Consider the following 17719-nt stretch of genomic DNA (forward strand, 5'->3'; position numbering starts at 1 on the left):
GGCAAAGGACCTGAATAGACACTGATCCAAAAAGGACATACAGATGGCCAATGAACGTATGAAAAAAATGCTCAATGTCACTAATCAACAGATTTTTTCAGTAAATGGTGTTGAGAAAATTGGATAGGCACATATAAAAAAATGAAACTAGACCACCAATTGATGCCATACACAAGAATAAACTCAAAATGAATTAAAGACAAATTTAAGTCACAAAACCATAGAAACCCTAGAAGAAAATGTAGGCAGTAATCTCAGACATTTCTCATAGCAATACTTTTTTTTATTTATCTCCTCAGGCAAGGGAAACAAAGAAAAATATAAACAAAGGGGACTACATCAAACTAAAAGGTTTTTGCACAGCAAAATAAACCATCAAAAAAATGAAAAGGCAAACCACTGAATGGGAAAACATGTTCACCAATGACACATCTGATAAGAGGTTAATTTCCAAAATATATAAAGAACTTATACAACTTAACACCAAGAAGACAAACAATCCAATTAAAAATTGGCAAAAGATATGAATAGACACTTCTCCAAAGAGGACATACAGATAACCAGACATATAAAAGGATGCTCTATGTCATTAATCATCAGAGAGATGCAAATTAAAACAGTGAGATATCACCTCATGCCTGTCAGAATGGTTATCCTATATAATAAAAGCCTAATATGCGAAGTGTCCAGTCGTCCATTCAACCAATCAAAGTGTAACATGCTAATGATATGCTAAGGTCACTCAACCATTTGCTGTGATGTGCACTGACCATGAGGGGGTAGACACTCCAACCGGTAGGTTAGCTTGCTGCTGGGGTCTGGCTGATTAGGACAGAGCAAGACAGGCTGGACATTCCCTGGAGCCCTCCTGAGGTCCCTCCCTGGCTAGCCAACCTCCCACATCCCTCCCTGGCCCTTATCATGCACCGGTGGGGTCCCTTGGCCTAGAGTGTGCCGTCTCACAATCTGGGACCCCTCAGGGGATGTCAAAGAGCCTGTTTCAACCCAATCCCGCAGGCCAGCCCGAGGGACCCCACTGGTGCACAATTTCATGCACCGGGCCTCTAGGCATCAATAAATCAACAAACATGTGTTACCATAGATGTGGAGAAAAGGGAACCCTTGTGCACTGTTGGTGGAATGCAGATTGGTGTGGCCACTGTGGAAAGCAGTATGGAGTTTTCTCAAAAAATTAAAAATGGAACTGCCTTCTAACCCAGCAATTCCACTTCTGGAAATATTTCTGAAGAAACCCAAAACACTAATTCAAAAGAATATATACACCCCTATGTTCATTGCAGCGTCATGTACAATAGCATGATCTGGAAACAGCCCAAGTGCCCATCGGTAGATAAGTGGATAAAGAAGCTGGGGTACATTTACACAATGGAATATTACTTGTCCATAAAAAAGAAGAAAATATTACCTTTTGTGATAGCATGTATGGACCTGGAGAGTATTATGCTAAGTGAATTAAGCCAGTCAAAGAAAGACTAATACCATATAATCTCACTTATATGTGGAATCTAATGAACAAATGACTTTAACAAACAAAACAGAAGCATAGACATATAGAACTGACTGACAGCTGTCAGAGGGGAGGGGGTTTGAGGGCTGGATGAAAGAAGGTGAAGGAATTTTTTTTTAAAAAGCAGAGTCTCAAAGAAATATTTGCACACCATGTCCTTAGCAGCATTATTCACAATAGCAAAAAGGTAGAACCAACCCAGGTGTCCATCAGCAGTTAAAAGGATAAACAAAAGGTGGTTTATAAATACAATGAAATATCATTCCACTTAAAAGAAATTCTGACATATGCTATCCTTGGATAAACCTGGAGGACATTATACTAAAGGGAAATAAACCAGTTACAAAAAGACAAATACTGCATGATTCTACTTACATGCGGTACCTAGAGCAGTCATATTCATAGAAAGAAAAAGCAGAAGGCTGGTTACCAGGCGATGGGAGAAGGAAGCAATGCAGAGTTGCTGTTTAATGGGTATCGAGTCTGGGTTTTGCACAATAAAAAAGCTGTGGAGATCGGCTGAATAACAATCTGAATATATCTAACACTACTAAACTGTATACTTAAAAATGGTTAAGATGGTAAATTTAATGTTATATTTTACCACAATTAAAAAAAATAAAAGTAAAGAAGTCTGTCCCTCATTTCCTCTCTCCCTTTCTCCCTCCTTCCCTCCCTTCTTCCTTTCTTCTTCCTTCAGAATTTCTTCAGGATATAAGAGGTCCCCTTAACCTGACTCTGCTGACCAGCCTCCATGCCCACACATTTTGGAGCAGAGTGCACACAGAGTTTTTGAAGGTGCCTATTGGCTTCACAGGTAGATGGCTGCTACCTCTCGTGGCTGAGCCAAAACTTCGGAGCCCATGCACTCCGCAGCATGGCACCATCACACCATCGCACCATCGCACCATCGCACTCAGTCCTCCCGGGCCGGAGAATTGGCAGCAGCAGGGCTTTCTGTTGGAAGCTACCCATTTCCATCAGTGCAGTGGGCTCGAGCACAAAATGCTGTCTACTAGCTCATGGGGTGGTGGATATTTAGGGAAACAGCAATCAGAGAAAGGGAGCGTGAGCTAGTAGAGAGGCGAAGGGCAAGTAATATCTGGGAAGAATTGCCAGACAGGCTTTACCACCTTTATAAAATATGAACAACTGTATTGATCTTAGAAACACCCTCACCCTTGTAGCCTTTTCTAAATTGAGATGATAGCACTGTTATGCATTAAAAGATGTTATCAGTCCCAAAGAGCAAGTATGGTCTTATACCAACTAATATCTGCTAAAACGTACCTGGCTGCATTGGAAATGTTGCAGCAGATTGGTATAGCCGGGAATAATGAACCGCTGCACCCCATTGAAATGTAATTACACAGCCCTCTTGTTCTTAAACCTATAAGGTGAAAGAAAGATGAATAGTGAAAGTAAAAACCGCTGACCCTTCAAACTTTAATTTACGTTATGCATGCGCTCGCCCTTCTGATAGGTTTTAGAAAGGTCATAATTTAGGGTATTTTGCAGTTGATAAATGATCTGTATGTTTGTGTTCACACGCACCGATTGATTTGTTATAGCCAAAATATTGTTTCTATAACAACCCAAGGGCCTTTAACTAGACAAACGGCAAACTGAATCCAACGGGAGGCCGAGGGAAATCTGGGCCTGCCTAGGAGGGGCTGGCCTTTGCCCAGGGACTCCAGGATGATGGAGTGGAGAGCGTGGGTGAGGATGCAAGGGCGAAATTGTGGGAGGAAGAGTTGGTGGCCAGAGCAGATGGAGTGGTGGCTTTGGTTCCTGGCAGGCCCTTGGTTGTGGTTTCTTCAAACCCTCTCAGCCCAGCATGGGTGGCTCCGCTGAAGCCAAAGCAAGTCTTGTCGAGACTTTCAAGTGAAGCTCCCTTTGGTGCAAAGTAAGCCAGCAGGGTTGTTAGGGCAATTTTCCCGCCTTTCCAGCCTTGGAAGAGGCTCCTGTTTCCGGGCCCAGTTGATGCATTATGCATCAGGGCTGCCTGCAACTGACAGCCCCTCAGCCAACGTCGACTTGAAAAGCAATGGTGCTAATCAAAGCCGACACATTTGAATGTCCAGACACACACACAGAGAAATTTACTAATCAAAAAGTGTATTTCCTAGGGCTGTCTCCAGAGAAATCCGCAGGAAGAAATTGGAATAATTTATTAGCTTACAAGTTTTCGTTGACAGTTAGCCCAAAGCTATTTATCTCTGTAATAGAGAACGTCTCCAATGTGGCAAAATTGACCAAATCAAACAGCTTTGATCAGAAAATGAATCTGGCAAGCCTGCCTGTCGGAGGGTCCCAAGAGAAAGGGGGGAAACAAACAGAAAGATTTAACAAGTGGTCAATAGGAGAAAGAGAGCAAGAAAAAGGGATTTGGGAGACGAGAAGAGTGAGGGTGAAGGAGGCAGAAAAAGAATTCTGCAAAGCCACAGCCCGGGCTCCGGAATGGAGTGTTGAAGAAATATGTGATGTTTCACATGATAACATTTAACATGGTGCTTTTGCATTATCTGAGCCCTGCAGCCCAAACTGAGATGTGATTTTTATGGTAACAAGATGAGGACAAACTGCAGAGGGAAGGGGCAGGCTGCTGCTGGGCAGTGAGGAAATAAGCACAGGGAACCCAGAGAAACGGCTCGAGGCTCTCCCACCCCGTGGATCAGCATTAGCCCATTTCTATGCGGTGAAGGTGATGTGGATTCTACCCAGCCTGCCTCAGGGAGTATAAAGTGCTTGCCCACCAAGTATCAAGTTGGGTGAAGGACAATGAAACTATGTGTGAGTCCCAGGGGAGCCCGAGGCTCCTCTCCTCCTCGCATGGGCAATGCCAGGAAGAGCATAATGGGAGAGACCCATGGGGTAGGACCATTGCTTTCTACCCTACTCTCTTCTTCCAAAAGGGATACACACTGCAATCAGGAGAGCACCAAATACAGCTTTCAAGTCCAGTGGTGGATGGATGGATAAGATACTAGGGGAGAACCTTCAAACATCATAGAATTTCTTTACATATTAAAGTGGGTCTCTCTATCATACAGGTTGACCAACTACCACCTTCCAATCCCAGATACCTTCTGTCATGAGCAACACTCCACTGCTAGCACACAAGTGCATTCATTGGCAGGTGGTTGCCACATTCAAGTAAAATGATTTGGAGGATGCTCCAGCAGTCAATATATTTGTTCCCAGAATAAGGGCTGAAAACCATCATCAATATCACCACTCACTTTATTCTAGAGAAGAGGTTTGTATAAGTTTTTTTTGTTATTAAAATGCATTAAAAAATCATGGTGAAGAGTTGGCAAAAGTATTTGTCAATTAAAAAATGCTAAAATATGGAGAAATGTTTTCGTCATAGCACATTCTGCGTTAGAATTGTTGTTTTTAATGCTCAAGACTTATTTTTTTCTTTATTTTTATTGTTGATACTATTACACATCCCCTTTCCCCGCCCCCCCCCCACTTTTACTCCCTCCACTTAGCCCCTACACTACCCCCTTGTTCTGGCATCACCACACTTGTCTGTGTCCTTGGGTCTTTGGCTAATCCCTTCACCTTCTTTCATTCAGTCCTCCCTCACCCCTCCCTCCTCCTCTCTAGAATTATTTGATGAAGACTTGAGATGGGCAAGTAGACCTGAAAAGGAGCACCAGCTCTGAAGTCTGAGGACCCAGCTGGGATACTGTATGTGACTTCTGTCTCAGGGACACACTCTCCTTCTTGTTAAACCATATGTTTTGGCCTGGGTGATTATTTCCTGCATAACAGGGGTTGTTGTGGGAATCAAGAGAAATGATTACCAGAAATAATAAAATAATTCAAGTCCTGCACAAATGCTAAGGGTTATCACTACTGTTTTGTCATGGGGGAAGAAGGATAATCAGCAATTTGCTTGATTAACTAAGTCCAACCTAATTGAGGAAGGCAATGTCAGGGAACTAAGCCACACACCCTGAGAGCTGGATTCCCAGCCATGATTCTGGGCGTTTTTCTTAGTAATAGGCATCTTGTCTTTTTTTAAAATCTTCCACCAGGGAATTGAGTTACAACCTCACAAGAAAGGGCTGGCCAAATACCCAATGCTTCTAGGATCTGTCGCCTTCAGGCTATGTGCCCTTCCTCCGACATCCAGGGGAAAGATATAGTTGGCTTTAAATCTTTGCGGGTTCCCAATTCAGGTTAAAGTCCCATGTCTGATCCATATGTCTGTGTATTCTTAGAGCTATAACCCCTGGCTAATTGAGTGCTAAGGTAGATCAGCAATTTTGCTTGATCAACCAAGTCCTACTTAATCTACTCTGTAAAAGGACTTCAGTGGACAGTATCTGAAAGTGAAAGCATTTCTAAACCATTCGAACAAAGACAATCAACTTGGTGTTATTGCTATTTTAGAGGGACTCAGGGGAAATAATATTGGGGCCAGTCCTGGGTTTGTTTGTTTGTTTCTATGATGACAAATAAGGCAGCTTAGCTTTATTTGACTAACATTTGCAGTCTGTATTGTGCAGGATAATGGGTTAGCTTGGGTGTTTGAATCAGGTCCTCCTGTGAATGCATCAAAATTGTCTCTTGTTTACAAGAATTACATTTTAATACTCATCCTGATGTGACAGCCACACACCACAGATTTGCCCAGTTGTGTCTCACAGCAGCTTCCCTCGGAGCTGCTCTCAGCAATCCCGCCTCTGATCCATGTTTACACTCGGCCTGGGAGCTGGACTAGCATACCGCCTTCTGCTGCATCCACAAGCCCCTTTGCCCTAGTCCCTCAGCAAGCCCCATCTTACCTGGTTGGGACCTTTGTAGGGTTGGTGTGTGCTCTTCTCTCTGGTGACACAGGACAGTGGGATCCAACTGATATTCAGCTGCAATGCCAAAGTGAGTGCAGTTGTACCTGATGTCCAAGCAAGGTTTCCTTAAGTGTCAAGATCTTCACATACTTTCTGATAAATGGAGCCTCTGAATTCTGTGCCATCATTGACATGAGTGTGTAGCTGGAAGTCCCCAGTCCTGTAGCCCTCTGCAAAGTTATTCCTTGCCAGCTTTGATCTGGCATTGCCAAAGGTCAGCTGGCATCCAGCAAGCAAGCCCTCATAACAAAAGACAGTTAATTGCAGGTCCAGCAAAATAAAAGCCAACACTGAAACCAAGGTTTATACATTCCTTCTTGTAAGAAGACTTTATTTTACCACTTTTCTTGCCTGTGTTTGGTGAAAAGGTGGTGTCAAATGTTGGTTTCAAACCTTGACAAACCTTGTCTTCAATTGCGATTTCTGTTCCCAGAGTGTTATCAGTGTTCCATTTCTCTGTGAAAGCCAGGCCATAAAAACCATTCATATTTGGCCTCCAAGGTCCTGGTAACCTTACCAGTGTCTGTATTAGATGAACCAGATGTTGAGAATTTTACGCCACTGCATGAAATTTTGTTTGCATGTCCAGTTTCATCAACCCAAAATCAAATCCTTTGTTGAAAATATATCTGGCAGCTTTGTCAAGGTCAGCATACGATGGAGGAATACACATTGGCTGCTGTGCATCTCCGTCCATAGGTTGCCATGGCAAGGCCAAGGGAAGAGGAGATCTGTTCCTAAATGGCCACGGGGACTGATGGCAATCCTGCCTGCTGGGTGGGCTGCCTCGGTCTATTGGTGGGCGCCAGAAAGGACAGGTTGTCTTGTATATGTTGTTCTAGGTGACTTTGTCTTTCCTTTCTGCCTAGGCTGGTCACACCTTGAGAACCCTGTGTTCCCATTGGCATCTGTCTCAGTAGTAGTTACTCAATGAGTGATTGTCCACTAGCTGACTTTCAAATTCTTGCAAATCCACCCAGCTAACTAGGACTCAGTACCACATTTAACAGTTAAGAGAAGCACTTGATTTTCAGAAACTTTGTCATCCAAAGTTGACAATTACAAAGGGCATAGTCATTCATTTTAGGGTGTGGTAGGAAAATAATAACACTACCTAAAATGCTGAGAAGATTAAGTTATCTTACTGGTGGAGACAACTACCGCCTCCCCTTTTAAGTGGCACTCAATAATTAAGACCTGTTACAGATACAAACTGAGCACCTATTAGGTGGCAGGCGCAGACCTGCAATTCAGGTTATAATGATGAACAGTGTTTAAGAAAGTTAACACAGCCCTAACTGGTTTGGCTCAGTGGATGGAGTGTCGGCCTTTGGACTGAAGGGTCCTGGGTTCGATTCCGGTCAAGGGCATGTACCTTGGTTGTGGGCACATCCCCAGTGGGAGGTGTGCAGGAGGCAGCTGATCGATGTTTCTCTCTCATCAATGTTTCTGACTCTCTATCCCTCTCCCTTCCTCTCTGTAAAAAAATCAATAAAATATATTTTTTAAAAAAGAAAGTTAACACATCATTTTCAAGTATAGTAATTTACATATTTTATAATTTTTTAAAAATATATTTTTAATGGTTTCAGAGAGGAAGGAAGAGGGAGAGAGAAATAGAAACATCAATGAAGAGCATCATTGATTGGCTGCCTCCCCCATGCCCCCTATTGGGGATCAAGTCCTCAACCCTGAGGACTTGTGCCCTGACTGGGAATTGAAGCATGACCTCTTGGCTCCTAGGTTGATGCTCAACCACTGAGCCATTCCAGCTGGGCTCATTTTTTTATTTTTTATTTTATTTCTATGACACTTCATTCTTCTGTTTTTCTACCCAGTTCCTTCTGGGCCTAGCCCTGGGTCTCTTCTCAGATTTTCTACACTCTCTCCTCAAGTGATCTCACCAGCTCACAGCTTTAATATCACCTGTGTGTCTAGATCAGGGGTGGGCAAACTTTTTGACTCGAGGGCCACAATGGGTTCTTAAACTGGACTGGAGGGCCGGAACAAAAGCATGGATGGAGTGTTTTAGAACTAATATAAATTCAAAGTAAACATCATTACATAAAAGGGTACGGTCTTTTTTTTCAATAGTTTTATTGATTTCAAACGGGCCGGATCCGGCCCGCGGGCCGTAGTTTGCCCACGGCTGGTCTAGATGATCTGGGGGCTCTAAGAAGGCATCTCCCCTAGTTGAAGTCTAAGACTTGCCCAAACTCAGAAAGCTAGTTGTCAAGTCTTGTCTCTCCTTGCAGATCTCAAAGTCTTGTCAGTCCAGAGATATTTCCAGGGTGGCAGCCACTATCCCAGAACTGAGAAACCTGACTTATCTTTGTACCTCCCAACTCCCCACCCAGGTCTTGAGCCACAGAGGATTGTGTGATTTCAATGTGCTATCACAAGACAAGAGTGTTTTCCCTTCCCACCAAATCGGTCATGTTTCCTGTATAGGCAGAGGGGGAGCAGAAGAAAAAAGGCTTGCCCCTGGCATGATTCACTCATTCTGTGAGGCATGACATTTGATTACCAGTCTTTTGATATGCATGACAGCAAACGTTAATATTTGCCACAGAATTATCTGGCCCCCTTTGAAATTCATCTACAATGTTAGGCTCTCTGACCCCTAAAGGTAGGGAATGCCACAGGCTGACTTCATGCCACTTAATGCTGCTGCCCCCACTATAGCAACAAAGCCTTCTTGAAATATAAGACATAACACCAAAGAAGTGCCTGATTCCTGGGGTAAATATTACACTTCATCGAAGCACCAGCTTACTTTATAAAATAACCCGTTAGCAACAATTCTTAGTCTCCCACCTAAGCCTGCAGTCAGTCTTCAGCACATGAAATGTCTTTTTGCTGTTACTGGCATCCTTGGGTCATTGTTTTTAAAAGGACATTTTAAAAAAACAAGAAACAACCACCAAGAATCACTGGTTAATAAGTTTATTACCTTACACATCTTTCTCAGCTTTTCCCCTACATACTAGTGGACAAAACAAAACAAAACACACATCCAACTTCTTTCAGCCTTTAAGTCCCTTGTCCAAAGGTATGACCGTTTTCTAACTTCTAGGTGGCAGTGAGCTTGGAGGTAATGTCTGAAACTGTTGGCTGGGAGAGGCAACGTCTAAACTGTAAACAGCAGGAGCCCCCCTTCATTTCCTTCTCTGGAAATTCAATGGCCCATCTTCATACCACCTCTTCTAATATCCATCATAGTCTTAAAATCCATTATTCAACATAATATCTTTTAAATTGTTGACAAGGAGCCACTTTTAAAGAGCCACTATCTTCCTTGTTCAACTACACCTGGCCTCACGCATTTGCCCTCTCATAAGCCCATTTCAAAACACTGTCTCTTTATAATGTAAGCTTTTCTTGTGCTGAAACCTTGCCTTTCGTTTGCTCTATACAGCACTTGTCACACTGTATAATATAAGCTGGACAATAGTGGCATAGACAACATAACAACTGAATACAGTTATCTACCATGGAACCACTAATGAGTAGTCTGCTTTTTGAGGGCTTCTTACAAACGATAATAAAGATGAGGATAAAGGGCAAGGCTAGGGAAAAGTTAATAGAACCTCACAATGCAAAGACTTAACCTCTGTCTCCATCAACTCATTTTTGAGTTGTATCACCAACCAGAACCTTCCCTGCTCATCTAGGGCCAAGTGTCTTGTCAGAGCTCAGAAAATAAAGAATCGCTTTTTTCCCATGCTGAGTTAAAATATAAACTTAGAAGTCACAGTTCATGTTGAAGATTGTTATACATTTTGCAAATACTAAAAAGACATTAAAGTTGGTACAGTTATATGAAATCAGAATAGTTACATAAGTGAGTAATGAAAAGAAGCAATTTTGTTGTAACCAATTTTTAAAAATACACAAAGATAATATCTATGGTTTATGCTGTTCCTGACATTTTGATAGTGTTTTTATTTCTTGGCATATTAGGTTAATGTTCAAGGTCCATTCTGTTTTTCAGCTTGCAAAATTAATGTCTAAGTGCCAATATATAGGAAATCAAATCTTTTTATTTTAGGCGGCCTTGCTTCCAATGACTAGAATCAACATATCCAGCCATCCACACATTTCTCAAAGTAAACAACAAAAATGGTGTTTATTCTCCTAATATTTGTTGAGGGTTTACCATGTCAGGTATTGTCATAAATACCTTGATATATTAGTTTTATCCTCATGGTAACTCTATGCGGTAATAAAGTTAATACTCCCTAGTGGATAGATGAGAAAACCGAGGCCCAGAGAGGATAAGCAAGTTGTCCGAAGTCATAGAATGAATTTGCCTCTGGAACCGAGGCTCATCTTGACTAATTTCAACACTGCCTCCATCATGGAGCTGTTGAGGAATAACCTGAGAAAGTACTGGTGGCCCATGGAGAAAATTGAAATTATGGAATCAACTAAATGACCAAAGAGGTTGATACTTGGGATGAGTCTGAGGTGAGATTTATAGATGGATTCTCCAACTCTTTTCACCTGATGTCTTATGTTTCTAGTGGGTCCCTCTTCTGGAAACAATATACGTTGCCACTCCTCACATATCCCTAATGTGGTTCTTGGGGACCCTGACATTGTTTACATGATTCAGCATCTCATCCCATGCTTTGGCCAGAGGAGTTTGGGCCAGACACACCTCTATTATTTTATTTAGCAAATATTCAGATGTTGATGTGAGGGGACAGCCAGGAGAGCAAGAGGCCAGATGTACTGCCCAGGGGTACTTTCCTGGGATGTGAAGCCCTGGAGGGACAACAATTCAGCCAGGCCTGATTGCAAAGACTAAATTTTTATTCAGTTTCAAGTATAATTTCATAAAGCAAAACCAAACCAAACAAAAACAAACAAAAACACCACACCTAAGAAAGTCTGTTTCTGACTTCTGGCTTCAAAATTAACTTATATGCAAACCATCTTGGACTTGTCTATCCATTAATTTGACCAAAAGTTTTATTACCTTTTATTACCTTCTAAGAATATACCTCTTTTTAAGGGGTGTGGGGGATGCGGGAAGAGACTGAACAAAAATCGTGCACCTATGGATGAGGACAGTGGGGAGGGGGGCAGTGAGGGTGGAGGGGAGCTATGGGGGGAAAAAGAGGAACTGTAATAATCTGAACAATAAAGATTTAATTAAAAAATAAAAAATAAAAAAATAAAAAGAATATACCTCTTTTTACTGACCCTGTAAGACAAAGTCATAGCTTTACGGCGAGCTCAAAACCAAAATTTGTAGAAGGGGCTTCTGATAGTTAGCAAACCCTCTTAAAATACTTTACAAGGCCTTCTACTACATCCCTTGACTTTCAACAACTAGAGATGCAGGAATTTCTTGGGCAGGCAATGGTTATGTGTTGAGGTACCTATAACCATACACAAGCTATTCATTTATAAATATTGGTTCCTACTGGGTGAGATTCAAAGAAAGACAAAAACCTGGTCCCTGCCCATAGGCAGCTGGTCAAGTAGATCAGAAAATCAGGTAGGCTATCTTGACATAACCAGAGAATGATTTCAAACAATCTATATAATTAAGCAATGTATATAATCAAGCAATCTATATAATCATGTTTGGTTCTGACTGTCAGGGAATTCAGCATTATAGGAGCACTTTAATCAAGAGAAGCTGCTTATAGATAGGAGTAGTAATATGTAATTCAGAACAATTATGCTGAATAAAATATCTGTGTGGTAACAATAAAGTTGTATCCTTTTAATTCCTAAATTTGGAAAGGGCGTCTACAGGGTTAGTGGGTTCTCAGCCAATCAAGTAAGGGCAATGGGAATAATTTGTTGTGTGACTCCAGGCAAGCTCATTACCCCCTCTGGGCCTCAGTTTCCTTGTCTGTAAAAAAATGGGTTAAATTAGAAAATTCTGTGGGTCTCTGCCAGCTCTAACATCCTGAGGTTATGACTGTGTCTCCATGCTCAAGCAGTAGAACAGATGTGCAAATTGTCCAGCTTTCGGAAGGATCTACTCAGCAGGAGAGGAAATACCCTGACTGTCCTGGGAGGAAGACAAGTGATGAGGACCTTTCCCAGCCAAGGTTCCTGGGGCATTCTCATGATGCCCAGAGCAACCTTCTCTTACTTTGGTGCATCTTCACTGAGGAGCTTCGTTAAACATCAGGACAGATGGCATCTCTCACTTCTGCTAATTCTGAATCCTAGTAACATCTTTCCTCTCTAACTTCTAAGTTGTTTGATGGAGTTGACTAATTTTCTTTCTAAAGTCATATGCTCTCATTTATCTATTTCCCTAGGACCTCTGTTTCTCTTTCATATTTAAATTGAGTTACTCAATCAATTTTACTATCATCTACTCTCCAGTTGATTAAATCCTAAATCTTATCATCAGAGTATTTTTGGGAGATGATATGTTATAAAATTTAAAGTAATTTTTAATCACCATTATAATATGCTCATACTTGCATTTTCCAAAAAGTTTTTAAACTTATGGAATCCTCATTGAAAGCCGAGTTTGAACCCAAACACTTATCACTGGATTTTCCCAAAAATATAACATGATAGGCTCCTCGCCTTAATAAGTTATGTTTTATAGCTATTTTATACGAAGTTAGGAGATATAATATTGGTACATTTTGACATCTTCCAGGCATAGTGAAAATAATACCAGAGAAATACAGGATGAGGATGCTCATAATCACTATAGTAATTTGTACTTGATGTTTGATATTGAGAAAAATTTTTTCTAGAATTAAATCAATAAATTAATGAAATATCAGATGACCAATGTACAGGTCTCTGTCATGTTAGGTTAGCATATTAAAATCACAATACTTATTTTAAACTAGACACAAAAGTCATAGACTACAGTTCCTCCTAATGCAATCCTTCTGGCCAGGAGCCTTCACTTGGTTATGCAGCCTAAGAGCTGACAGTAGGTCCTTGGTTACATCAGAGATTCGGAACCCACCTACATAAGCACCTATGTCACTCACATGGAGCACATACACAGCAGTAATGAAGTGAAACTGTAAAAAAAAAAAAATTAAAAGAAAGATAACAATTCCTGACCTTTACTTGTGGTAAAGAAATAATAAAAAACATAAAGCGCATATGTACGTATGATGGAACTTTTTTAAAAAAATAAATACTGTAAATGGGAGATGGCAACGTAACCACGAATGATGTACGTCGAGTCCGACGTAACCCGAGGACTGCCTGTATTTGCTTCTGAAGATGTGACTGTGGTCTCTGGAAAGAGCACGAGAGTATGCTGCAGGGCAGATTAGCCCAAACCAATTTGGCTCATTTGGCTGACCTCAAGGGCCAAGTCAATAAGAAAACATCAAGTTGATCAACAAAATTGCTTAATGTATTTGTAAACCAACGTAGCCAGTCAAAAGGGCTAAAACCGGCACACCAGTTGAGGTGTGTGGACAGCCTTCATTTAAATCCCAGTCGAAGAGAAGCTGCCTGTCATTCCCGTCCCTTCTAACAACAGAAGGCCCAGGCCGGAACAAACCCCAGAGTCTGAGCTTCTCGTCGAACTCAGGAGCCAGTCCTTACACTTTCGCAGGAACAGCACAGGGAAGCTGGAGCGCAGCCCCGTTTCACCGGCTCTGGGTACCATCAGGCCTGGGCCTGCCGAGGGCACCTGTTAATGCACAGGAGGAGGTTGCTAGGAGGCGGTGAGGTGCTCTGAATCATAGCATCTCTGCTCAGCGGATGCTTCCCAAACAGATGCTCTTTTCTGTTACCCAGTAATAATCCCACATCCACCCTATGTATTCTTGAACAATCATACCTGTTGACATTTTGCTATCACAAGAAAAGCCCGGAAAGATGAGAGGAGAACCCATTGAATTTATTTGTGCTTTTAGTTATTTCTGAGAGAAAGGTGGTATTGCAGCAATCCATTAAAGCTGTGTATTGTATCAAAGCTAAAGGTCTGTCACATAAAAGCACCACCTGTAGCCACTCTTTTGAAAGGAAAGTCCTTGGCAAACAATGGCCTGATTGAGCCAGTTTAATCAGGCAGGAGTCAAGATCACTGAGACATAAATTAAGCATTCATCCTTGAGTAGCAGCCAAGCAGCCAAAGCCCCCATAATCCCAATTAATCCCATTTTGTGCGGTTGCCCTTGGGCCAAGGGCAGAGGGGAAGGGAATTTGCACATGTTGGTTCCGCATCAGCTCTTTACCTTTACAGGGGGTGGGTCTGTAATAAAGGAGAGCACCTATGCCAGTTCCTGTTCCCACACGGTGGCAATCAGAGCCCTCCCCCACCCGCCCTGCGTTCTGTCAGCCAGAATTTACTTCAAGGACACTCTACACTTTCAGGAGAGTTATATACTTGGGCTCCTCTGAAGACAGACATGACTCTGTTTCATTCTCCTTTGTTTGTTCAACTGAATTGACTTGCCGTCACCCACTCCCGCAGTCACACAGAGTGAACAAGTGCACCACAATCCCCTCGGAACTCATTTTTGCCAATAGATACTCGTTCTGGAGGAAAAGTTGTCTTGCTTCCCAGGGCCTGGAAATTCCCCCCCAGAGATCAGCCATTCTGTCCACAAACAGAATGAGCCTAATGGGGGCCACCGCTCACTTCTCTTGCTCCCATGGGAAGGAAGGACAGTCTGCTCTCTGCAAACAGGTCCTCACCTTTGCTGCAGATTCACTGTGCTCAGGTCCCTTTTCACTTTAACAGAAGCCCAGACACCAGCTGAGTGCGAAGGGCTCTGTGAAGGAACCTGCTGGCTCACTTCCCCTCTTCTTTGGATACATTAGCAGATCCTTGTCTCCCAGATTTCCTTATAGTTTGGGGGAAATAAGATGACACAGAAGTAGGCTCTCTCCAGTGAACATGAGCACAATTAGTAGGTATCACTTCTTATTTTGGCCCATAAAATTCTCTACATACTCCTCCATGTTCTTTCCCCATTTTTGACTGAAATGGAAATGTGTGTGCGTGCGCAAACACACACACACACACACACACACACACACACACCCTGTATTCTCTGAGAAGCCAAGTTTTAAATATGGCAGTGTCACAATTAGCCTGGATCCCAAAGTAACTACATGGGATCTTTTCCAACCATATTTTCCCAACCTCACTCATTGTACTATTAGGTGAGCAAGAAATAAACTTCCATTGTGCTGAGCAACTACATGTTTGGGTTTGTTTGTTTCTACAGCCTTATCTGCCCTAACCATACAGGCTTGACCCCCTGCATGGCTTTGGACTGCCAGTCTTCTCTGGCCATGGGTCAGGAGAGAGCGAGTGAGAGGCCAAGGTGGTGAGGGCTCCTCAGCCCAACCTGAAGCCTTCCACCCTGAGCTTCAGAAACTCCTAGACAGTAATGGGCCTCTATTCCAGTAACTCTCTGCCCACACCCCATCCCTTCCCACAGGTGAGCCCTTAGGCTGGGTTCTGAGGGTTCTCCTCCATTCGGAAGGATAGGCCTTTCTGGCTTTAGCTCAGCTGAGTCATTTGTGACTCGGGCCTATGAGTCAAGCCCCCTGAAGTGATGGAGAAGTTAAGCCTTGACCTTCTGCAGGAATCTGGTTGAAAATAAATCTGCATGTATCACTTCTGGGAAGAAGGAAAGGCACCGAAACATTTCTGTGGGCTCTTGTTTTAACTGCCGCTTGAAGGCCCTGTCACTTGAAGTCTTTGCTTCTTCAAGAGTGTCAAGTTTAATTGACAGAATTTCAGTTAATTGCTTAAACGTTACTTTGATAAAAAGAAATAAAGGAATGCTTCCTATTATTCTTATCTTTGAAAATGCTAAGCATTACATTGTTTAGAAGAAGAAGAAATAGAAAATAGTACTAGCATTCTCATGACCAATATACTGGTGTCAAGAGATTAGATCTAGGAGACATAATGAGCATTAAGAATAGGACAAATGGGACATTAAGCACTTTGATCAGTGTTAAGTTTAAAGAAAAACCACCTGTACTTCAAGTAGATAGGGCTGTTGTTCTTTTTTTGAGAAAAAAAGATATACTAACTTCACTTCAAAGAATCAGACTTGTTAATAGGTAAGGTAGAGAAGTTACAGCTCATAAAAACCATTATTTAAGAGAAAAATGTTGTGTTACTCAAACTCATGAATACTCATTTCATGTTTTGCTAAACTCTCCAGTTATTAATAAGAAGTTACAAAGGAGAGAGACAGTATACTCCTGCAGATAAGTCAGCTCCCCCTAGATAGGTAACTCAGTTAAAACTGAGTTTCTTCTGGTTATCTCTTACATTGCTTGTGGGAATGTAAGTCTGGCAGTTTCTAAAAAAATTATACACATATCATATGACTTAGTAATTGCACCCTGGGCATTTATGCCAAATAAATGAAACTTGTGTCCACATAAAACCTGTACACAATTATTCATATCAGCTTTATTTGCAATAACCAAAAGCTAGAAACAACCAAAATGCCCTAAGATAGATTAATGATTAAACAAACTATGGTACCATAGACTAGTGGACTATTTATTACTCAACAACAAAAAGGAGCCAACTATTGATACATTCAGCAACTTGGATGGGTCTCAATGGCATTATACTGAGTGAAAAAAATCAATCTCAAAAGGTCACATACTGAATGATTCCATTTACTAGTATAGTGCATTCTCAAAATGACAAAATTATAGTGATTAAGAACAGACTAGTGATTGCCAGAAATTAGGGATTGCAGCAGAGAGGGAAGATGGTAGGAAAAAAATCAGTTTCTAATTCCCACTCCACATGGTACAAGAAATTTTTTAATTTAAACTTTTAAATATTTCTAACTCTGTGTTTTCATATGTGTAAAATATTTTGAAAAGAAGTAACTAATGCCATTTTCAGAATAAAGGTAATACAAAGCATGTTTTTCCATATGAAAGAGGAAGTCAGATCAACTATTTTAATCAGGGGTTTAAATAGTGAGAGGACATCCTAGGGGATATATAAGACAATCTATGGGGGACTGGGAAAGAAATATTACATCTATTTCTATTTATTGCATGTCTTGTACATTTAAAATGGCTATTTTGGAGTATCTTGTATACTGTATAGGATGTACTACTTTCATAGTACCAGTATATCATTTATACATATATAAGTATATATGAAGATTTGGGCATGCAAGCTCAAAAAATTTTTCCTGGTAGGACTGCATGAAAGAATATTCCCTGATAAATATAAGGACAGCCTTGTTTGCTCATTTCCTGTTTGCCCTCAACTGTTGGTATCTGTGGCCCAGAGTTGTGCCTTTGGTCTCCTTCTCACTCAGCATGCATCTCTGAGTCAGAAACCAACCCTCTTAGTTTAACTGCTGTC

General features: G+C 41.6%; 1 protein-coding gene and 1 pseudogene across 1 annotated transcript in view; both read right to left on the bottom strand.

Annotated features, from left to right (window-relative positions):
- The window catches only part of TBCA (tubulin folding cofactor A), a 181708-nt gene that overhangs the window by 126278 nt on the left and 37711 nt on the right, over positions 1 to 17719 (bottom strand). The gene's annotated exons all lie outside the window — the stretch shown is intronic.
- LOC102756916 lies at positions 6263 to 7100 on the bottom strand (annotated as a pseudogene).

The sequence above is a fragment of the Myotis davidii genome, unplaced genomic scaffold (assembly GCF_000327345.1).
Source record: "Myotis davidii unplaced genomic scaffold, ASM32734v1 scaffold44, whole genome shotgun sequence".
Lineage (NCBI taxonomy): Eukaryota > Metazoa > Chordata > Mammalia > Chiroptera > Vespertilionidae > Myotis > Myotis davidii.